The sequence below is a fragment of the Schistocerca piceifrons genome, chromosome 1 (assembly GCF_021461385.2).
Source record: "Schistocerca piceifrons isolate TAMUIC-IGC-003096 chromosome 1, iqSchPice1.1, whole genome shotgun sequence".
NCBI lineage: Eukaryota > Metazoa > Arthropoda > Insecta > Orthoptera > Acrididae > Schistocerca > Schistocerca piceifrons.
The window spans coordinates 292,366,903-292,392,144 of record NC_060138.1 but is presented as its reverse complement, the minus strand read 5'-3'; the positions used below and the strand labels follow the sequence as shown (position 1 = coordinate 292,392,144).

Sequence of the window (25,242 nt, the reverse complement as noted above, 5' to 3'; positions counted from 1 at the left end):
GTGATCGCCCCACGAAACACCATGTGTGCTCATAATCTTATTATACGACTTCGTTCAGATTCACTTAGGTGTTGAAAATGGCGTCTTTGTCGCCTCACAGGAGTTCTTGAGTAACATCAAATCACCACGTCCAATCTCAAAGGTAACTAACGCTCACGACCATTACAGCGTGTATTTAAAGCAAACCTGATTTGCATTCTCTTAGTTGCGCTATTGGTGGCACTGTTACGTGACTGGCGGTCAATTTGGAATGACATGATCCGCCACAACTTCTTCTTAGTGTTGCTTTTACTTTTTCGGTCAGTGTAACTTAAAGATGGGTTTAAAAAAGCCGCCACGGCACATAACAAAATTTCCCTCGATCTCTACGAATCGTGGCACCCATCCGCGGTATCTGTGTCCCTGAGCGCGGCACCGCGGGCGACCCGCCGGGCCTAGCTTGGGATCGCCCCCGCTGCCCGAATGCTCTTGGATCCGTCCCCCTCCCTCCTCCTTCTCCTCCTACTCCCAGACACGTGACGACTCATCCTCGGTCGGGGCGGCGCTCGCCTCGGCCAGCGACAACGCACTCCGCCAGCGTCCGCTCGCCAATAGAGGGTCCCTCCCACACGAGGATCAGCAGCGCCAGCCGAGTTGCCTTCGCACGCCGCGACGCCGTCCGTGAGTACTAGACACGGCTGCATCTATCTGTCACTCCAACGTTTTTGCCTTACGGGGTACAGCAGTATTCCGCAAGTAGAATGTCGTTGATCAGGGACATTTTCTGGCTATTTTGGTATGAGGGCCCTATGGTCTCCCGTGGCTCGTGACGGAGCAGTAATGTAACTGTGATATGAAGTTCCTCGGCGGACCGGATATTCTGTTATCTACCGGGCGGGTATTCGAAGGAGCCAAGACCGATTCCATAATATTATTCCACACAAGTGAACTACCATTTCGCACCCCCTCCCTCAGACATTACTTGCATTGGAGTGTTGGTAAGACCTTTAAAAGTAAATATGAATCTTGTGATCACGGTAGTGGGTTACTTTTTCTTTTAAAATTCCTCTGTAACAAAAGTGAATCTCTAAATCTTATTTCAGCCCTACATATTCGGAAAAGAAACAATTACTTACCTTTTAAGGTAATTCCAGAGAACTTCAAAGGATTTCTGCAAAAGCAGAAACAACATACCGTATTGGTTTAACTTAAGTAAAAATGTTGGACCAAAATGAGTTCAAAGAATGAAAATATAAAGTGAATGACGCTATGATTTCTTCATCAATCATTTTGCGAAAGTTAGCTGCAAAACAATATACCAAACTTCTGACAAAATTGCTTCCTGCACTTCAATCCGAACAGCACTGAGATGTAACTTTTACGCTCTTCACAGCTCGTGTAGTAATTTTTTGTATAACTGAAATTAAATAATGCACTTGTAATAAGCATTCACAAGTCAGAGACAAGTCTGTTGTCATATGCGTTTTGATGCTCTCATTAACAGCACCTAGAGGAAGAGAGTTTTTACCTTATAGCATTTGTACTGCTAAGACCGTTCGGACATTGGTGTTGTAATGGATTGATTGTAAGTGACAAGATACTGTATATCGATGTTAAACATACGTCACTTAGCTCCACTGCCTCCTTGTAATGTACATGTCTCCATTCTGTTTCACATTGTATTCTTATGCCACAAATCTGATGGTGGGGTAACCAGAAACGAGTCATGAGAAGTTAAAAGTAAAGAGATATTGCTGGCAAGAAGGACAAGTGTATATTCATAAATGACTCATATAGTTAGTTTGGATATTTCTCGTCTAAGGATAGAAATGCGGACATATTTATCCAGTTTGAAACCACTAACGTACCTACAAGGGAGATGGTTTCACCGTTGGAAAGTTTCCACCAGAAAACGTCTTCTGGAAAATTTGTGCTTCTATTTATACGATTCAATCTTAAATCCACAAGGTTTACAGACAGATTATCAGCAGATGAATTACTGCAGTCACCGATACAGGTGCTAAAGGTAATCTAATAGGATTTATTCTGCTTCTTACCCTAGTTGCTTTGTTGCTGTGAAAATGCCTTCACATCAGTCAAAAGGTTTGTAATATCGAATCATTGTAATAAGGGAGGATGTCGTTTTCACTCTGGGGTGATAGAAGTCACGGGATGCCTATTAATGTTTTCTCGGACCTCCTTTTGCCCGGCGTAGTAAACAACCTCGACCTGGCTGGGACTCAACAAGTTGTTGGAAGTTCCTTGCAGAAACACTGTGCCACGATGCTACCATAGCCGTCGATAACCCCGAAAATGTCCATGAACTGACCTCTCGATTACGTCCCACAAATGTTCGATGGGATTCCTTCCGGTCGATCTGCCTGGCTAAATCATTCGCTCGAATTGTCCATAGTGTTCTGACATGGCGCATTGTCATCCTTCACAATTTCATCTTTCTTTGGGAACATGAAGTCCATGAATGGCTGCAAATGGTCTCCAAGCAGCCGTACATAAAAATTTCCAGTCACCGATCGGCTCATATGGACCATGGACCAGAAGGCCCTGTACATTCGGTGTAAACACAGCCTACCCCCCTCCCCCAACCCACCCCATTATGGAGCCACCACCAACTTGCATAGTGCCTTGTTGACAAGTTCGACCAATGGCTTCTTGGAGTCGGCGACACAGTCGAGACATACCACCAGCTCTTACCAACTGAAATCATTACTCATCTGAAGAGGTCACAGCTGTACAGCCGTCAAGGATCCAACCGGTATGGTCACGAGCCCAGGAATGGGCTGCAGGTAATGTCGTGCTGTTAACAAAGGCACTCGCGTCGGTCGTCTGCTACCATAGCTCATTGATGCCTAATTTCGCCGCACTGTCCCAACGGATACGTTTGTCGTATGTCTCACATCGATTTTTTATGGTTATTTCAAGCAATGTTGCTTGTCTGTTAGCACTGACAACTCTACGCCAACGCCGCTGCTCTCCGTCGTTAACTAAAGGTCGTCAGTCACTGCGTTGCCCGTGGTGAGAGATAATGCCTCAAATCTGGTATTCTCGCCACACTCTTGTCACTGTGTATCTCTGAATATTGAATTCACTAGCGATTTCCAAAATGGAATGTCCTACGCGTCTAGCTTTGACTACTATTCAACGTTCAGAGTGTATTAATTTTCGTCGTGCGGCTATAATCACGTCGGTAAGGTTTTCACATGAATTTACTGAGTACACATGACAGCTGCGCCAATGCACTGCACTATTATACCTTGTGTACGCGATACAACTACCATCTGTATATGTACATATCGCTATCCCATGGCTTTTGTCTCTTCAGTGTTTGTCGTCACTTACGTACAGCTTCGAAAGTACTGTGTTATTATTACTGCCTTCACAGTAGGAACAGAATTCAAGGGTATTAACAGACTTTTCATGCTGTGGTTTATTTATGTTTTTCTTTTTTTTTCGTCCGCCATTGTATGTTTCGGAGGTTTACATTTTACGTCTCTTGACTGTTGTTTTATTGTAACGACCATTATACGACTCTTGTAACATCTACCAAGTGTAATAAAAATAAGTTACGTTTATTTATTAGGTCATAAGGTGAGGGATAATCCCGATACGTGTCATGACAAGATACTATAAAGAAATTCCCAAGAAACCATGAAATATTTTTGAGCAAAGTTACAGTATTTTTAAAGTCTGTTTCATAATTACTCGTAGCGCATATCGTCGTCATTTCCTCTGTTCTGAAGCTTTTTCAGTGCAATAGAAACACAAGGGTAAGTGTGGGCTAGAAATCAAAAGTAAAGCAATTACTTGGGTTGCGAGCCAACAGTGAACACATCCATTCCATCAAAACACTGAACAACCTGCAAATTTTTGTCGTTGGGTATAAAAACGCATCATGTTTGTAATCTCTCATTATAACCCCTCATCCATAGCTTGTTATATGTAAATATAAAAAACAACGAAGTAGGAAATGTTTCAGGTGTACGTATTGTGATTCGCAAAGTACGCATGATGCAATCAGCCATCCATGGTATCACTCCTAGTGTATGTAAGCATAAGTACAAGCAACCATTCAGCATCATGTGAAACCTAATACAAACAGGTTTTGTCAATACATACGTTTCAAAAACGACTTTTGTCACTCACAGAAAAGCTGCTCAGTGATGGAAATTCAGAGTTTTTCAGCTGCCTCCAGATAAGGCAGCAATAAGGCAACGTAGATCGTGTATTTGAAAACCTATCAGCTACACAATATTATGGTGTATAATAACATGGTGTGTGATTCGTAATCGCCTATGTTGATACAAGTCCATACAATATTTTCACATCATCTTAACAATAATGAGCAATTTTAATAACTTGCACTTTGATTCATCATCCTTTGCACACGACTGACATCCATGCCTGTCGCTTTACCAATCAAACTTTTGAATCTATTCGGCGCTCTTATTCTTTTTATCTGATAATTCTGATCACCGATTCTAAACATACAAAGTTGAAATTCCAGAAAAAATATTATCCAAAGCATCTTTAGTCTTCGTTTCAAAGTTCCCCTGAAGCTAGCGACAATCTATCCAAGAAACGTTTCGACTGCTTCCAGTGAACTCTCTGCTCCTCCAAAACTTGATCGCTGGGATCGGAGATGCCCAGACCATTGTGCAGCTTGCTTGATGCGCTTCTGCAAAGAAGATCTTTGAATTTAAGAGTATTTCAAAATCTTCCTTCAATTCATTGTTGTTCGGATTTTAAGTAGACACCTTAGTTGAAAGCATCAAGTCACTCGAAGTCTTATTTTATCCCATAGGTCCCTGCTGTAGTTTCTACTAATCTAATGCAGGTGATCCACGAGTAAGAAAAGCGAGGTTATGGAAAGAAATACTTTTCGGTCGTACCGGAGACGTCAACAATGGTTCAGAAATCAATTTAGTATCGGAAGCATACGCTGGTGAGCGTTAAAACTTGAATTGTTACTGGGAATGAGTGAAAAAAAATGTGACCCATATTTTAGCCACTAGATAACACAGGCTGACGTGACTTGCAATAAGAAACAACGAGGGCATCCCAGTGTCGTAACTTGCAACTGAACCCTGATCTATTACATTTCGATATACACAGCTGCGCATCCATTTCCTCGAATACATTATCCACAGCAAATTTACGAAACTCTTGCGCAGAGGACATTTATGATTGGTGCTCTTCGCGTCCCCAGCCCTCGTTTCGCTCTTTCACATCACAAACACCATACCTCGCAGCACAGAATCCAACCGCGAAATGTATATAAATGAATCAGTAGAAAGCGTCGGAAGCCGTATATGACTCTTGGTAGGTGATACAGCTGTCAAAAGGAAAATAGCTGGGCTAGAAGACAGTATCATCTTGCAGGAGAACCGACAGAAGATGTGCAGGAACTGGTAGTTGACCCTCAATGTAAATAAATGTAACGTACTGCGCATAGGTAGGTACAGAAATCCACTACCTTACAACTACATTACTGATGACAAACTGCTGGATACTAACCACAGTAAAATGTTTAGGACTATTTGCTATTGTCAGTATAGGGCGTAAAACAGGATAGTTTCTGCTTATTTTGTATGTGACATACCACTGGAGACCTTATAATTGTAGTAGCTATTGTATAAACTTTAAATTGAGACTTCCTTTGAGTAAAAAACCGAATAGTAAAATTTAGGATGATTTAGTAACAATGTAACATTTCCCGAATTTGGTGTTCTCGGGTTAAGTGGAATGACCGCATACTATAACTACAAGGAAAATCAGAATGAGACGGATATTCATAGGAAGAACGTTAAGGTAATGTAATTAATAGACCAAAGAAATGGCTTACAAGGCCCTTGTTCGAACCATTCTTGAGTACTGTCAATCAATTTGGGACCGTTGCCATGTTGGGCATTTCGTCACGGGATCGTTTATTCGGAGCGAGAGTGTTGCAGAGACGCTCGGAAAACTGCAACAGCAGACCTACAACCAGGCATTTTGCATCACGCGGAGTTTTACTACTGAAATTTTGGGAGAGTACTTTACGGGAAGAGTGGGACGACACTTTAGTTCCTCCCACACACGTCTAGCGAAATGACCACAACGAGAAAATTCGAGAAATTAGAGCTAATACAGAGGTTTACTAACAGTCATTCTTCCCACGCACTATTCGCGAGTGGAATAGCACAGGTAGGATCAGATGGTGGTGTCAGAAGAATCTTCCGGCACACGCCTTCAGGTGGCTTGTGGACTATTCATACAGATGTTCCGTCAAATCGGGATCCATATATGCAGAACGGTCAGAAAGAATCTGAGATCTTGTACTGGTGTTGCAGGGCGGGTTGTGCTGACAAATAATTGTTAAAAAAGTTCCATACCTTAGGTAGTTTACTAGTTAATTACCATTGAAGTTAGCCAGTCAGGCCGTTGCGCACATAAATTCAAGTGGCCCGCAAGTTGCAAACAGTGTCAGTTGTTCTCATAGCGTAAAGGGTTGCGCACGGTACTGCTCAGCTTTTGGCTCAGTTTCTGTGTCTCAGTTTTTGTGTCGCTCACTTGTTCGGTCTTACGAAACCAAAGTAAGGACACATTTGGCGGAACCATCCCTGACGGGCCGCTTGAACTAGAGCGAGCTACGGCCTGATTGGTTAACTTCAGTGTTAATCTAATCGGAGAAGAGACGACGTATAGAATTTTTTTGTAACTATTATTACTCACTACAGCATACCCTGCAATACCATTACAAATTACCGCGCTATTTCTAACCACACTGTGTATTTCAAATTCATATCAACAGACAGGGGTTCCTCAGCCTTGGAGCTAGGGAAGACCTCTTTCGGAAAACTTTCTTTGTTAGAGGGAAACGTACAAAATAACCTGCAAATCCACAGCGTCTGACAGATAGGCCACTCACACGTGGGGTCATAGCGAGATCAAACGGTCATGTGGAAAAATGTTTTCGGTCTTTCTAATTATACTACCGCCATCCTTATTATAACTACAGTAGCTGCTACTGTATGCGCATAGTAATGTGAAAGCAAAGTAGCGCTGTTATTGCAATGAAACCCTTCTTTACGTTTATTCGTATCTATGCGTCTGTATGTGATGACTAACCTCGGCATCTAATGCAGAGATATTGAAACGGCTTCCGTTAAAAGAGGGACCAATTTATGAGCAACGTTTGTGTATCCGTTGCGGCTCCTCCGTGAGAAGTTAGATGAACAGCTAGCAGAAAAGAAAGACATATTTTTACTTGCTTAACTTAATAATCGGCTCGTGTACGACAGTGTATGGTATCAATATGTTCCAAACAGCCCGGCCCGAAAACGAGATTTTATAGGCGGTCATATGTCAGGTGCCATTGATTACGGAGATAGGGGCCAAGTGTTTTGATTGCCCTTGGCGTAGCGACCTTTTGCATGCCTATCAGAAGACGGGGCATGCTGCAGCTATCTTAGAATACAAGGTCAAATATTACACATTGCCTCCACCCTAGGCAGACTGAGCAAAACGGTTTATTCTGTTGCGCTAGACAAGTTCTGGGCCGGACCTTAAGTTACTTATAAAAGCACCATTACCTCCTGTCCGGTTCCTGTCGAAATCCCGAAAAACTATGATTTTTGGGTTCGAAAAGTACCAGTTGTGGGGATGGCTAATTCTATAATTTCTATTCTTGGCCGATCAGCGAAATTTTTACCCTGTGTCCCTAAGACAATATTCTCGGGTAACTTCGAAGCTTTTTTCAGTAATATTATTCTTTACCGTGATCCCGAGGTTCAAGATTACTGTACTTATGCATTAAAACATGCACTTAATGTCCGAGCTACCACGTAAATGCAGTTTTAACTGCCGTATTAAATACCTGGCAAGGGTTGCAGGGTCTTCCCAAGGGGTCTGAAGTCACCGAAGTATGTTTTCAGTTAGCTTTGTTTCACCAGCAAAACTTTGCGTTGGGGTATCTCTGTATAATGGGCGCCTCAAAGCTATACAAATATGCCCTAAGTAGTACTGCAGTCACAAAAAAGTGGACTAAGAAGCATCTTAAAACGTTTGAACAGAACATAAAACAACTACCCAAAATTATGTAATAATTCAGTGAAATATTTCTAACAACATTTTTGCCCTTTTCAGATACAATTCGATGAATTGCTATCGATTAACGAAGTGTCCAGAAAACACGTTAAGGAAACGACATTGTTTTAACCTTGTATTAAGCGTCCTCACTTGTTGTTTATCTATGTTAAAGTGTATAAATATGTCGAAGTACACAAATAAACTGTCAAATCCTTACTAATCTATACAATTCGTTCTACATAAGCGACACACGCTGCCAGCCCCGAATCTACGACATTGTGATTGTGGAACCGGCGCAAAATCTTGACGTGGCAACCTCCCCATCCCTCCTTCCACCCCCCCCCCCCCCCCACTGTCGAGCGTTTAAGATACGGTATCAGAAATTTTAAAAAAATTCATTTTTTAAAAAAACTGGCTTATAAATAAAACCACCTTTTCTTGCTGCAACTTAATGTGTTTCCACCAGACTTCACCTTTGTCTTACTCTAATGCATCTTCAGTGGGATCTACAACGATGCAGTTTTGTTTTTCTAGATTATCAAACAGTTCACGTCACATTTTTATGTAAATACGTAATTACTTACAGTTTATTGGCATCTGCGTTTCCTCTTTTATGTGCTCTGGAGGTAGCACTACCACTTAATTTCCGAAATATAAGCGCAATTTTATATTCCGAGCTTTTCCTTTCACACTGTTCACCATGTTTTTCCTCCTACTTTGTGGTGCACTATTATTCATTTCCCACTATTTATACCTATTTGTTTGAAATTGTGATTTTAAATACGTAAATTTTGTGAGTCCATTATGTGTTTCGTTCTGTTTGATTGGTTCACGAACAAGCTGCTAATCTAACGAAGACTATAACGTCTATTCATGAATACCTCTCTCTCTCTCTCTCTCTCTCTCTCTCTCTTTCCCTCTCTCTCTCTCTCTCTCTCTCTCTCTCTCTCTCTCTCTGTGTGTGTGTGAGTGTGTGTGTGTGTGAGTGTGTGTGTGTGTGTGTGTGTGGTGGGAGGAGGGGGGTGCAATTGGTGATTTGAATTGTAGAGTGTTGTTATGAATGTAGCAGCTGTTAGACAGTGGTTGCAAGCTTTGGTATAAGCTGATTTGAGTTTTGGTTTAAGTGTTCTGTGGAGTGGTTCATGTATAAATGAATGAACAGGTGTTGAGTGGTGTTATTAGTATTATGATAATAATCCTATTTTGGAGTGTTATTCTATTACTTAATTTATTAGTGTAAATAATGAATTGTACTTTATCACTGAACAGGGTTCTCTTTTCTGCTTTGGTTTCCTGACTGCGGCAATTTTCTTGCAGGAGTAGGAGGTGCTTTTTATTATTGATTCTAATTATTTTCGTGTCTTCTTCTCTAGTGGTTGGTTTGTAGATACGTTCTCTTAGGTGTTCTGCAAATGTCGAGTGATTTGTCCCATACTTCCAGACTCCCATGTGTTCTTTGTATCGGACATCAAATATTCTACTTCTTTGTCCTGTGTATATGTAATCAGTGTTCACTGTAGATGATATATACCTGCTTTCTGGTATATGTCTCTGTTTTCTGTCAGGTTTGGTTTGTATTTTTGTATAGAATTAACTGTTGTGTATGCTGTGTTTATTCTTTGTCTTATGGAAATGTTGGTGATTTAAGGTGTGATTTTGTATTTGTATGTCACTATGTAACATCTTGTGTTTTGTTTTATGTTTTTCTGAATATTTTGTGTAGTTGTATGGTATTGACTATTTGTGTTTGGTTCTGTTAGATTGTTTTATTAGTTTGGTACTTTCTACTTTTATTTTGCTTTTAATTTTGGTGTTAGCTTTGTGACTATGTTACTATTGTACCTATTGTATCGTGCAAGCTGCATTATTATATCAAGTTCTTTTTGGTAGTTTTCTTTGAGGAGTAGTACTGTGCTGAGTTTATGGATTGTGTGCCGATTTGCTGTGTGCTGTTGTGAGTATGGGTGGTTCGAGGATTGGGGAATGATAATGTCTGGTGTTATGGGTTTACAGAAAATTTCAGTTATGTGCTTATTGGTTTGTTGTTTGATTGTTATATGCAGAAAGTTAATTTGGTTCTTCTGTTCTCTTTCTATTGTCAATTTTATATTTTTATGTACCTTGTTGTTGTCATTGTGTAGTTTTTCAGTTTTTGTTTGTGGTTCATCTAATACACAAAGGATGTCATCCATATACCTGAACCAATATAACGTGTTGTATTCTCTTGCTTCTATTTTTGTGAAAATGATCTGTTCAATGTGGTTTACAAAAATATTTGATAAGACTCCTGAATCTGGGGACGCCATTGATAATCCATCCTTCTGTAAATAAAACTCATTATTGTGTTGGGAGTAATTTTTTTCTGGTATGAGCTTTATTAATGTGCGTATTTCATTAACCTGTACGTCAGGGAGCTGACTATAAGTTTTCACATTCTTATCTATGATTTCTGTTGTTTGTGGTACTGGTATGTTGGAATACATGCTTTCATTATCGGTTGAGAGGAGTGTTGCTGTGCTTGCGAGTTTTACATTTTATTTGTTGTATTAGCTGTTTAGTGTTTTCATTGGCTCTGTCTTCCTCTACTTTGAAATTTTCAGACAGTAATTGAAACATGTATTCCACAAGCTTGTATGTGGGGGATTTCATGAAATCCAATATTGGCCTCACAGGAAGATTCAGTTTCTGGATCTTTGGTATGCGACGGAGAACAGGTGCAGTGGGATTAATCTGTGTCAGCTTTCTTTTCCCCACGTTATCCAGCATTATGTCTATATTTTTCAGAGTGAGTTTTACTTTCGTCTGGAATCTGTTTCTTGGGTCTGATTTTAATTTTGTAATATTATTTTGTGAGATGAATTATTGTTCTCTTTCAGTGTATTGTTCTTTGTGTATAGGTACTACTGTGTTCCCATTGTCTGCTTTTTAAATGTTAACATTTTTATTTTGAAGCTTTTGCTAAGTGTTACAGATTCTGTGTTTTTGTTATTTTTGTGTTCTTGTGTTTTCATACTAGTTGTTATATTATGGATTTCATTCCTTATCTGTTTCTCTAGTTAGTCCAATGTTGGCATTGCTGTTTTCGTTCCTATCTTTCCTTGTCAATACACTTAGTGCTTCTATAATCAGACTTTCTATGTAATCATCTTCATCAATTTCTAAATTTAGATTGTATTTTAATCCTTTCTCTAACAGTTTTCTCTCTTTATTGTTTGATTGTGTGTCTGTAAGGTGGGTAGAATTTGTATGTACGTTTTACTTGGTTGTGTGTAAAGTCATTGTGTTGCGACGGGAGAATCTGAGTTAGCTAATCATTCTTCCACGAACTGTTCCCATTCTTTGTACAGCAGTTTTTGTATGCCATTCGCCCTTGTTTACCATGTGAGGAAACTGCCATATTATTAATGGTGTCTTCCAAGTTGTAAGTGGGTCTTATACAATGGAGAGGCAAAGAAACTGGTACACCTGCCTAACATCGTGTGTGGCCGCCGCGAGCACATAGAAGTGCCACAACACGGTGTCGAAGGGACTCGTCCAATGTCTGAAGTAGAGATGGAGAGAACCGACACCATGAATCCCGCAGAGGTGTCCGTAAATTCGTAAGAGTACGGAGGGGTGGATATCTCTTCTGAACAGCACTTCGCAAGGCATCTCAGATAAGCTCAATAATGTTAATGTTGGTCGCCAGCGGAAGTATTTAAACTCAGAAGGGTGTTCGTGGAGCCACTCTGTATCAATTCTGGACGTTTGGAGTGTCACTTTGTCGTGCTTGAATTGCCAAAGTCTGTTGCAATACACAATGGTTATGAATGGGTGCAGGTGATCAGACAGGATGCTTACGTACATGTCCCCTATCAGAGTCGTATCTAGACCTGTCAGAGGTTCCAACTGCACACGCCCCACACCATTAAAGAGCCTCCAACAGCTTGAATAGTCCCCTGATGACATGCATGGTCCATGGATTCATGAGGTTGTCTCCATACCCGTCCACGTCCATCAGCTCGATAAAATTTGAAACGACACTCGTCCGACCAGGCAACATGTCTCCAGTCATCAACAATCCAGTGTCAGTGTTCGCGTGCCCAGGCGAGACGTAAAGCTTTGTATCGTGCAGTCATCAAGGGTAAACGAGTCAACCTTCGGTTCCGAAAGCCCATATCGGTGATGTTTCGTTGAATAGTTCGCACGCTCACACTTATTGATGGCCCAGCATGGAAACCCGCAGTAATGTGTAGAAGGGTTGCGCTTCTGTCACGTTGAACGATTCTCTTCAGTTGTCGTTGGTCCCGTTCTTGCAGGATCTTTTCCGGAGCCAGCGATGTGGGAGATTGATGTTTTACCGGAGGCTGATATTCACGGTGCACTCGTGAAATGGTCGTACGGGAAAATCCTCGCTTCATCGCCACCTCCGAGACGCTGTGTCCCATCTCTGGTGCGCCGACTATACCACGTTCAAACTCACTGCGATTGTAGCAGCAATAACCGATCTAACAACTGCGCCAGACACTTGTTGTCCCGTATAGGCGTTGCTGACCGGAGTGCCGTATTCTGCCTGTTTATGTACCTCTGCATTTGAATAAGCATGCCCAGTTTCTTTGGCTTTTCAGTATATAACTCGTGATTTAGCTCTTGTTTTGCAGAGTATAGATTTGACTTCGTATTTTAACCATATTTCCTGAGCACCATGCATTGCTTTTTGGCGCGGGGTAAACTGTTTATAATATACATTTATATTTGCAGAATGAGATTTTCACTCTGCGGCGGAATGTGCGCTGATATGAAACTTCCTGGCAGACTAAAACTGTGTGCCGGACCGAGACTCGAACTAGGGACCTTTGCCTTTCGCGGGTAAGTGCTCTGGCTGAAGTAAGGCTGTGAGAACGGGCCATGGGTAGCTCAGTTGGTGGAACACTTGCCCGCGAAAGGCAAACATCCCGAGTTGGAGTCTCGGTCCGGAACCCAATTTTAATCTGCCGGGAAGTTTCATATATTTATATTCACGTCAGGTAAGACAAGCTGACTTCCACAGATCATTTAGTGGAAGGGATGGTCGGATAAAGGAGGACAGTAGTTGAGAAGTACCTGTAAAAATGTCTTTATCATTTATAACATCTTTCTGCTGGAAATCCTTTTGTACTTCTCATCGGCACACAGATTAGTTTGTTTCTTACACGTTGTTTCTTGGAGAATACAAGCCCAAAGAAATTTTTCAGGTTGTCAAATGCCGTAGAAAAATAACGTTTCGTATTCTTCAAATTTTCCGTAGAAAAATAAAGTTTCGCATTCTTCAAATTTTTCGGTTTTCGAAGGCAAAGAAAGTGATTTCTTTTACAATACTGAAGTCTTTCATCATTGCCATCAAAACCTGATTCAAAATTTACCTGAATGGTTCACTTCTTTTAGAGTGCATATTTGTAGAGATTCAGTGGGGCGCCCATTATTTAAAACTTACAATACAGCACTAAACGCACTACATACGGAAGAATGCTCACGCATACGATAATCACTGCTTTACAGTCTGAAACAGGAAGCTGCTGGGAATAAAATTTTCGTCTCCCTCACCGCATGCCCCATCAAAAGACAAACTGAAGCAAGCGAGCACACGGTTGCAGTTATGTTCTAAGTCTCTCTGCTTCCTCGAGGTTGAGCTGCGAGAAAAGAAGCCTACTATACTTCGCCTAGTCAGAATTACACGCCTCGTGCTACAAGAGAATTTCGTGTAATACAAAACTGGGAAGTGCTTTTGGCGTAAAAACCAGAACACGAAGTAATATAAATAAACATTTTTAAATAGTGACAAGGTAAAAATATTGGTGATGTGTTACAGCACCTACTACACCTGACCTGGCGTCACTGTTGTGTATGTACTCTGAGGTTCCAGAGTCGTGGGACTGCGATATTAAAACGCAGCGCATTGGCGGAGCTGTTATTTGTACTCATGTGAAAAGGTTTACAACGTGATTATAGACACACGACGAGAATTAACAGACTTTGTAAGCGCAGTGGCGGCTGGAGCTAGATGCATGGGATAACTTCATTTCATAACTTGTTAGGGAATTCAATATTCCGAGATCCATAGTATCAAGAGTGTGCCGGTAATACCAAAATTCAGGCATTACCTCTCATCACACACAACGCAATGACCGACGTCCTCCACTTACCCGTGTAGAAAGCGGCGTTTGGGTAGAGTTGTCAGTGCTAACAGCAAGGAACACTGCGTGAAATAACTGTAGAAATTAACGTATCCGTTGGGACAGAGCGGCGAAATTTGGCATTAATGGGCTATGGCAGCAAACGACCAATTCGCGTGCGTTTGCTAATAGCATGACATCGCCAGCAGTGCCTCTCCTGGGCTTGAGAACATATCGGTTGACCCCTAGACGACTGGGATATCTGGCCTAGTCAGTTAAGTTCCGATTTTAGTAGGTAAGAGCTGATGGTAGGGTTCGAGTGTGGCGGAGACCCCACAAAACCACGGACCCCAGGTTGTCAACAAGGCACTTTCCAAGATGCTGGTGGCCCTATAGTGGTGTGGGCTGTGCATACATTGAATGAACTGGGCCCTCTGGTCCAGTTGAACCGATCATCGACTGGAAATGGCAGTGTTCGGATACTTAGAGATCATTTGCACCAAACAACAATGGAATGTTTATGTATGCGAGTGCGCAATGTCACTGGGCCACATTTGTTTGAAACTGGTTTGAAGAACATTCCAGACAATTCGAGCGAATAACTCGCCCGACCTAAATCCCATCGAACATATGGGGAACATAATCGAGAGGTCGGTTTGTCCACAAAATCGTGCACTGGCAACACTTACTCAATTATGGACGGCTATAAAGGCAGCACGGTTCAGAATTTCTGCAGAGGGTTTGTTGAGTCCATGCTACGTCGAATTTCTGCACTACGCCGAGTAAAAGGAGGTCCAATACGACATTAGTAGGTACCCTACTACATTTGTCACCTCAGTGTAATATTTATTACCACTGCGCTACAAGTCGTCCAGCCGTAGTTAATTAGCTGTGTGGGTCGTTAGTAATCTACAATTATAAAACACAAAAGATTGATGAAGTGACAACCGGAAGCACCAAATGAAAATTTTAAATTTTTTAATCATCACGTCATTGTATCATAAACTGCTACAGAAAATTTTTGTAGAATTTATTAATTATCTAAACGCTGTTTTGTATGGTTTTAATTCGAAGACTGATCTAAAACTCTGCTAGTTGCCCACAACACGGTTCAGCCCAGCAGTTTTTAGATTGAAAATACGACGCTGACAGCGTCCTTACCCGTTTATCATTTGTTAATATTAACTGTCCTTTCTAGTCAAACTTGAAATCAGAAAAGAAATCTTTTTATCTTTTAGTTAATGCCTACACATATTATTTAGATCTGAAACAAAACAGAACATCAGCACGTTTTGTTCAGTACCTTCAGGAACAGCCGAGATACTCGTTACAAAAATTTAAAGCTACAGTGAACAGATACTCAAACCGTATTCCGGTTTACATATTGACGCTGCTACAAATGAAACAAAAATTTCTGCAACTCCTACTCTCTGCAGAATAAATGCAGTTGTTTATCTTATGGAGATTCGTAGCTATTTCTGTCGAAAGTAAAGTTTCTCACCGGTCGAGTCTGACATTTAACAAAAAAACTACCTAATATTAATTTGTGGTAGTTAGAAATGAGGGGAAGAAAATCACTACCACTCTCAATTTGCTGCATTGAGCAATTTGCAATACATTTAAATCGACACACACCTGGGTAGCTGGCAGTAAAAATGTTAAAAATGCTTTTAAATCATCTGTCTTGGGCACAGGTATCCCAGAAAAGTCTTTATCATATGAAATTTGCCGTGACATGTCCAGTTAAACTGTTTAGGACTCTCCTGATTCACAATAATTCATGCGCAGACCAAATTGAATATCGAATAGGATTTAATTAGCACAATCCTATGACAAATGTGATTTTTGTTTGTAAACGGAAGAAAAAGGCTTTATGTCGTCCAGATTAGAGATGCATTGCAGCCGAAATCGAATGAAGCCCAGCCATATTTCTCTCATAGAATGCTCCTCCTCGCAGATCGGAAACAGAAAAGGTTAATATGAAATCAGTAAACTGCAGCCGCATCCGTGGCCAGCTCCCGGGAATGGTATCGTTCACTGTAGATAATATTGGCCAGATAGTATTAGGAGCAGAAAGTTGGTTGAAACCTGAAGTGAATAGCAACGAAATCGTAAATTCACATTGGAATATATATCCTAAAGATAGGTTACATGCAATGGTTGGGGCGTATGTAACGACTTGCAACTCGGCGGCCGAACTTCCAGAGGCGGGAACTGTTGGCCATCAACGCCGTACTATCTACTGCAGTAAAGGGTCCGGACACATCTAGTGAGCCTGTGACAGATTGCTAATGTAGGTTAATCTGAGTACAGCTGTGCATCAAAGGTGGCTCAGAAACGGTAATCGGATCCATCAGGAGCTCTAGTGGGAGACCATTTCAGAGGGAACGTGCAGAATCTCGTGAATCTGTAAAAGGGCGAGACTTCAACGTGCCTGTTGTACAATGGGAGTCATATAATCAAAACTGGTGGCAGAGACAGGATTCGTCTGACATCATTCTGAATGTCTTATTCGAAAATTATTCGAACAAACAGAAAAACAGGTAGTGGAGGTAACGTCTTAGATCTCCTAGGAACAACCACACGTAAACCTTTGAAGAGAGCTAACGTGGAGGTGGGTAATTATAACGTAGTGATAGCGTCAGCGATAACAGTTTACAACTACTGCTAAGAATGGTAGGAGAATGTTTTTACTTAGCAAGCGTGACAGGATGCGAGTTGCTGAGTATGTGAAGAGTCCACTTCAAATCCCTAGTGCTGAGGACGAAGATGTGGAACTCAAATGGAAAAATCTGCAAACCATCATTGGTATTTCTTAGGCAAGTACATTACGAGCAAGGTCTTGATGAATTGGAAAGACGTGCCGAGGTTTAATAGTCATATCAGAAAAGTGCTACGTGAGCAAAGAGAGCATCACAGATTTAAGAGAAGTCAAAATCATGCTTGAAAACAAAAATTAAACGAAGCGAAAATGAATGTAAGGAGAGCAATGAGAGAAGCCTTCAATACCACTGAAAGCATTATTTTGCCGACCGAGTTGACTCTAAAGGTAAGGTGTCAGAGAGAAGCCGAAATGCTGAATTCGGTCTACCGAAATTGTTTCATCGCGGAAGATCGTAATACGACCCCTCTTTTGAATCTTCATACGTATACAGATATGGTGCATATTGACATATGCGTTCACGGAAAAGAAGAGCAACTGCAGTCGCTTAGTGAAAAGGCATCTGGACAAGATGACATACCTGTGAGATTCTACGAGAATTATGCATAAGAACTTGTTCCATCTCCAGCAGCAGTTTATCGTAGTTCTCTGGACCAATGATTGGGGTCCGTACATAGGAATGGATAAAATAACGTGTCATTCCCGTTTTCAAGAAGGGCTGAACGACAGATTCACGTAATTATACTTCTATAGCACTGACGTCAATCTATTGTTGAATTATGGAAAATGTTTTATATTCACTTACTATTATATTTTTGGAGAACAAAGCTCTCAACATAGGTTCCTCAAACAGTGACCTTGCTAAACTCAGCTCGCTCTGTTCCTCCATGAGCTCTACAAATATCTGCGCTCAGGTTGATGACATGCTCCTTAACTTCAGGAAGGTATTTGTAACGTCCTTCAATGCCGTTTAATGCCAAAATTCGAGTTTACCGAATACCGGACCAGATTTGTGACTTTATTCAAGACTTCCTTGTAGACAGAACTGAACACGTCGCTCTTAACGAAACACAGTCGACAGATGCAAGGTTAGTTTCAGGATCAGGTTTTTGCAGGTGATGCTCTTGTCTATAAGAAAGTAGTAATATCAGAAAACAGAATCGATCGTCAGGGGGATCTGCATATTTTGATGTATGGTGCAGGCTCTAGCAACCTGACAGTGAACGTAAATAAATGTAATATATTGCTCACGCAGTGGAGAAGAAATCCACTACTGTACAACTGCAGTGTTGGTGACAAACAGCTAGAAACAGTATCCAACGTGAAATACCTAGGAGTAACTATCGAGAGCGACCTTAATGAATATGACCACATAAAGTAAATAGTAGGAAAATCAGAGGCCAGACTGAGGTTCATAGGAGGAACCTTACGGAAATGTAGATCGACCAGAAAAGAAGAGGCCTACAGAACAGTTTGTCGATCGATTCTCGAGTATTGCTCGTCAGTGTAGGGCCCTTACCAGATACGTTTAGTAGAAGAGAAAGAAAAGATCCAACGAAGAGCGACTTGCTTCGTATCTGGGTCGTTTGGTCGCGCAATAGCGTTATAGAAAGTCTCTGAAAAATCCACTGGCAGACCTCACAAGAGAGACGTTGAACGTCTCACGGATGTTTACTATTGAGTTTCCGAAATAGCTTGTTCCAGAAGGAGTCAGACAACATACTTCTTATAGCCAAATACGTCTCGGGAAATGACCAGAACGAGAAAACTCGAGAAATTAGAGGCTTACCGACAATCGCTCTTCCCACGCATCATTCACGAGTGGAACACGGAAGGAGGCATAAGTTAGTGGTACGAGAATTACCCTCCACCACATAGCATTAGGTGGCATGCGGAGTACTGATGCAGATGTAGATGCTGAATTTCGTAGCGGCATTTAACAATCGGTGATCTCAATTCATGTGGTTAAAGATGCGGCCCGCCACGAATTCCTTCCATTTGTCAACCTCTTCATCTCATAGTGGTACATGCATCATACATCCTCAATTATTTGCTGGATGTATTCCAGTCTATGTCCTCTACAGTCGTTACCCTCTGCAGATCACTCTAGTACCCTGGAAGTTATTCGCTGATGTCTTATCATATGTACTATCGACCTGTCGGTTCTTCTTGTCAGTGTTTTCCATACATTCCTCTCGTCTCCGATTCTGTCCACAGTTTCCTCATTCTTTACCTTATGTTCACATAATTTTCGATATTTGTCTGTAGCACCACATCTCGAAGGTTTCAGTTCTCTTCTGTTGCAGTTTTCCTACAGTCTACAGTCCGTGTTCCATTATCATATAATGGTGTGCTCCAAACGTACATTATCAGAAATTTCTTCCCCATATTAAGGCCTATGTTTGATACTACAGACTTGCCTTAGGCACGAATGACCTATTTGCCAGTGCTAGTCTACTTTTGATGCCATCCTTGTTCCGTCCGCCATGGGTTATTTCACTGGCTGGAGAGTAGAAATCTTTAACTTCATCTACTTCATGACCATCGAATTTTGCTAGGTCTCATTCCTTCGATATCTTCGATTTAATCTCAATCCATATTCTGGACTCATTAGACGTTTTCGATTTACTCTCAGTCCATATTCTGTAGTATTTAGACGTTGTTTTCATTCAGCAGATCCCGTAATTCTTCTTCACTCCCACTCAGGACAGCAATGTCATCAGCGAATCTTACCGTTGATATTCTATGACTCTAAATTTCAGTTCCACTCTTGAAACTTCCTTTTATTTCCATCATTGTTTCTTCGATTTATTGATTCTACAATAGAAGCGAAAGACTACACCCTATCTTTCACCCTTTTTAATTCGAGAACTTCGTTCTTCGTCCTTCACTCTTATTATTCCCTGTTGGCTCTTGAAGTGTTGTATATCACCCGTCTCTCCCTATATCTTATCCCATTTTTCTCAGAACTGCGAACATCTAGCACCACTTGACATTGTCGAAAGTTCCTTCCACGTCGATAAATTCTATGAACGTGTCGTTATTTTTCTTTACTCCTGCTTCCATTATCAACCGATACGTCAGAACTGCCTCTCCTCAACTTTCTTTTCCATTCTTCTGTATATTATTCTTGTCAGCAACTTGGATGCATGGGCTGTCAAGCTTCTTAATGCGATAACTCTCGAACTTGTCATTTGTTGCAGCTTTCGGAACTGTGTGGATGTTTTTGCGAGAGTCAGATGGTATATTGCCAGACTCATACATTCCAAACACCAACATGAATAGCTGTTTAGATGCCACTTCCCCAATGATTATAGAGATTCTGATGGAGCGTTACCTATCCCTCCTGCGTCATTTAATCTTAAGTCTTCCAAAGCTCTCTTAATTTCTGATTCTAACACTAACACTTCAGTTTCCACTCCTGTTTCTTCTTGAATCGCGTCAGAGAAATCTTCTCCCTCGTAGAAGCCTTCAATGTACTGTTCAGAGCTATCAGCTCTGTTCTCTGCATACGCAGAGAACCTCCCTTTTTTTTAGTTTCACCGAAGATTACTTTGACTTTTCTATGTACTGAATCAGTCTTTCCGATGGTAATTTCATTTTCGATTTCTTCACATTTTTCATGCAGGCATTTCACCTTGGATTCCCTGCACTTTCTATTTATTTCATTTTAAAGCGACTTGTATTTCTGCATTGCTGAGTTTCCCTGAACGTTTTTGTATTTCCTTCTTTCATCGGTAAACTGAAGTATTTCCTCTGTTACCCATGGTTTCTTCGCAGTTATTCTCTTTGTGTTTACTTTTTTCTTTTTCTTTCTAGAGATGTCCATTCCTCTTTAACTGAGTTGTCTACTGAACTATTCCTTATGACATTATCTATAGCCTGAAAGAACGTCAAGCATATCTCTTCACTCCTTAGTACGTCCGTATGCCACTGCTTTGTAAATTGATTCTTCCTGCCAAGTCTCATGAACTTCAGCCTCCTCTTCATCGCTACTAAATTGTGATCTGAATCTATATCTGCTCCTCGGTACATGTTACAATCCAGTATCTGATTTCACAATCTCTGTCTGACCATGATGTAATCCAAGCGAAAGCTTCCCCTATCTCCCAGCCTTTTGCACGTACACCTCCTCCCCTTGTGATTCTTCAATAAAGTATTCGCTGTTACTACCTGAAATTTATTGGAGAACTCAGTTAATCTTCCTCCTCTCTCTTTCCTAGTACCAAGCCCCTATTCCCCCGTAACGCTTTCTTCTACTCCTCCTCCTACAACCACATTTGGCTCTTAGATTTTCATCTCCATTTATGTACTGAATTACCCGTTCAGTATTCTCATATACTTTTTCTGTCTCTTCATCTCCAGCATGCAATGTCAACATGCTGAACTGTCTTTGTCGGTGTTAGTTTGCTGTAAATTCGCATGAGAACAACCCTATCACTGAACTGTTCACAGTAACACACTCTCCGCCATACCTTCCTATTCATAACGAATCTTACTCCAGCTGTACCATTTTCTGTTGCTACTGATATTATAATATACTAATTTGAGCAGAGACGATTGTCTTCTTTCCGTTTCACTTCACTGACCTACGCTATATTGAGATGGAGCATTTGCATTCCCGTTTTCCGATTCTCTAGCTTCCCTAAAACGTCCTACCTTCTGTCATTTCGAGCCCCGACTCGTAGAACGTTATCCTTTCATCGATTATTCAATCTTTTTCTCATAGTCACTTCCCCCTTGGTAGACCTGTTCCGGAGATGTAAATGCTGGACCAGTCTAGAATCTTTTGCCAGTGGAGAGAGCACCATGGTATTTTTTTTAATTAGAGGCCACATGTCTTGTTGATACACATTGTGTGTCTTTATAGCAGTGGTTTTAATTTCCTTCTGCATTCTCATGCCATTGAACATTGCTGCTTCTTCCGCCTTTAGAGGCATTTTCGCGCCCCAAGGGCAAGGGCGTACCGTGAAACTCTCTCCGCCCCTCGGCATTCTTTGACAAGGCCATTGGCAGAATGAAGGTGGAAGTGTCGGCAGTCACTGCTGTTGATTTTTATTCAAAATGTAAACGGTTTCGTGATTCGAACCCGGGACCGAGGGCGTTTTGATTAGTAGTCAAAGACGCTACTTCTAGAGCAGGTGACTAATAAAAAAACCTATTCTTCAGTTAGGCACTATGCAGATCACTAAAAAGGATGCCAGGACGGTTCTAACAAAGAAGATTCTGCGAAAATCTAATAGTATCTTCGTCAAATTTTTCCAGTTTCCCTTTTCTAAGGACAGTGTCATCACCAATGAGTAAAACCCACTCTTTCTTCCTTATTCTTTTCAAAAAGGAATTGCTGTAGCCTTGAAACCTTGAAACCACTTACACGTGGTGAGTGAACCACACACGGCTTCATGGCTATGCCACATCCACACTCTCATTCTTCCCACATCAGCAGTAAGTGCCCCATTGTTTCTGGTGTTTAGTCTATTCAAATGATTCGGTGCTTCAGAAGAGATCGTTGTTGTGGCTGCTAAGAAAACCCTGAAGTGAGCACTGCCACTCTTGGTGGAAGTCAATCCTGATGAAACATTTGCTTTAAGATGTGGAAACTTTCCTAGATGAAACTTACTTACAACTAAAATAGTGCGTTAGACCCTCAAGTTTTGCGATCAGTGCTGTCATTGAGTGAGCCAAACCGGCACGAATCACGACGCTCTTCATAGGATCAGTCTGCATACATCTATGTCCTACTTTTGCCGCTATACTGTATTGACTGTCAAATTACAGGAAACAGTGACAATTTTCGAATTGAAAGAGTGAAATTACATAGTGTGTAAAATAGCAAGATTTTAAATGAAAGAGTTAAATTACGCAAGATTTTGCCACCATACATGAATAATGATTGACAATTCATATTTCATGTTTACTTTATATGATACCATTTCTTAGGTTAGGTTAACGAATTATTAATCATTTGTTGGTTGACACTGCGTAGCTTCACACTAACATTTCTGCAGAGTTACTTGCTTTAAGCATAATTTCCTACCAGGTCTGACAGCACGGAGAGTGAGGAACTCAACGGTCTTCGAAAGTGACATGAACCGAGGGCTGGAGGCTTGGCAGTTTTTATGGCTCTAAAAAGATTGTGACAACACAGATGTTTACTGTCTAGAACAGCCGCGCCGTCAAGAAGCCGGTGGAAGAGGCTCCTCAAGGCGGCCATCCACTGCTACGAATGAGTTGGGGGTGAGGCAGTGCTGAAACCTTAAAACTGTCGAGATGCCAGCTTATAAGTGTCGCCACCAGCTTTTTAGCATTGAGGCATGAGCAAGGAACACAGGTTGCAGGTGCGAGCTAATGGTCGCCAAAGTTCTCACACAAGATGTCAAGGCACATTCCCACCACAAGGCACTGAAATCGAACTTATTATGAGCTGAAAGTGGTTGGCTGAGAGTTTCATGACTCGTAAAGTAGAAAGTATTCTATTCGTCACAAGTAAATGATTGGCTGCATGGGAAGCACATGATGACAAGACGAGGTTTTTCTCTAAACTGGGCGCTGCACAGGTGTCGAGAGAACACGCAGATGGCAGAATAGCGTTGTGAGACGCCTCTTGCAAGGTGCCAGTAAACAGTCTCACTATGAGATTTGATAAAGTACTGATTTCACCACTGCTCTGTCAGCAGAGAAACGAATCTGTGCTTCTCTGTAGAGACTAAGGCATTATGCAGTGCTTCTTTACGATAGCACATCTGAGTCAACTCTCTTCTCCTGGCTAATGAGCAAGCAGAAGTACTGATTCGTGTCCAGCATTTTACTGAAGTAGTCAGAATTTACAACTATAGAACGCACTTCGATTGGACGACGGTCGGCAGCATAGCTCAGATCGATGTGCAGACTTGCCCTTCCCATCACAGAATTCGGTTACACACGCACCAAGGTTCAGCCGACAGAGAATCTTTAACAGCGTATTTGCTACGTTCATTGGTTTGAGAGCAGAACTCGTCAAAACTAGTGCCAGCAAGGGTGGATACCTTCTTAACTTTGAGGCTAATGAGCACCAACCATTTGGTGTTACCGTTGAATAAATGGGGGGCGCGATTTCGATTCAGCTCATAGATGTTTCACCGATTTGAAATTTAGGTTAATGAATAGGAGTTAACATTCTATGTAAATATTTGTCCATTTTGCATAGTTTTCTTTGAATGTTCTATTTACATCAAATATCTTTTCAGTACCCAATTGTTCTATGATTCTTAGGTTTACTCGTACATTCCAAATACCGATCCTCATTTAGCCAGAGTAGAGTAATATCACAATTTGCGGAACTAATCCACGTGTTATTCCTAGATACAGGCATGTTTAATTGAGCTTTTAGGCGCGGCGGCTCTATTATGAACAGAACATTGGCAGTATCACACGTATACATGTCGTACGGTACAACACAAACCACAAACCAGGGTAGCATTGGGAGCATGTAATGATGTAATCATCCAATGCAGAATTAAATTTAAGTGAAATTCTGTGGGTATAGTTCTAAGTGCAGAGTGGGAGTCATGAGACATGGTACCGCTTACGTTTCAGCCTGCCATGCACACTCTCACAAGTACCCGCGTGAAGCAAGAATATTGAGCCGACGGGCTCCAGCGACTGACAAAACGAACTGACGGTGCTCCTGGGACGGTGGGAAGCACCAAATACCGTCCCACAACACCTGAAAACGGAAATAAGTAGAAAGGGACACCAGCAGTGCAATTGCAATTTATAAGAAAGAAATATAAACTTAAAATCTGACGTACGAAAACAGGAATATAACTTGAATGAGATTTTCACTCTGCAGCGGAGTGTGCGCTGATATGAAACTTCCTGGCAGAGTAAAACTGTGTGCCGGACCGAGACCCGAACTCGGGACCTTTGCCTTTCGCGGGCAAGTGCTCTACCAACTGAGCTACCCAAGCACGACTCACGCCCCCTCCTCACAGCTTCACTTCTGCCAGTACCCCGTCTCCTACCTTCCAAACTTCTGCAAGGTTCGCAGGAGAGCTTCTGTAAAGTTTGCAAGGTAGGAGACGAGATACTGGCAGAAGTAAAGCTGTGAGGACCGGGCGTGAGTCGTGCTTCGGTAGCTCAGATGATAGAGCACTCGCCCGCGAAAGGCAAAGGCAGTGTGCTCCCTGCCGCCGTTGGATAAGCAGCTGCCAGCAGAAAGTCGTATACTCCTAGCTCACTCATTTGTTACATAGTTTAATTCTTAATTTCTCTGCGTGTTTTTGGTACTTGCATTGTTTAAATTCATAAATTTCGGGCGTATTACAATATTTGAGAGTTGTAGCATCGCGTTTTAGTACCTGAATAGTGTAAAATCGCTTAGTCCCTTCCGCCGCCAAGCAGTGT

At 41.5% G+C, this 25,242-nt stretch overlaps 1 protein-coding gene across 1 annotated transcript in view; it reads left to right on the top strand.

Moving 5' to 3' along the window:
- The first annotated feature begins 526 nt into the window (after positions 1–526).
- Positions 527–25,242, top strand: part of LOC124794370 — a 117,511-nt gene continuing 92,795 nt past the window's right edge. Inside the window, exon 1 of the mRNA XM_047258090.1 lies at positions 527–660. The gene's annotated coding sequence lies outside the window, so the exon portion shown is untranslated. The remainder of the gene's footprint in view (positions 661–25,242) is intronic.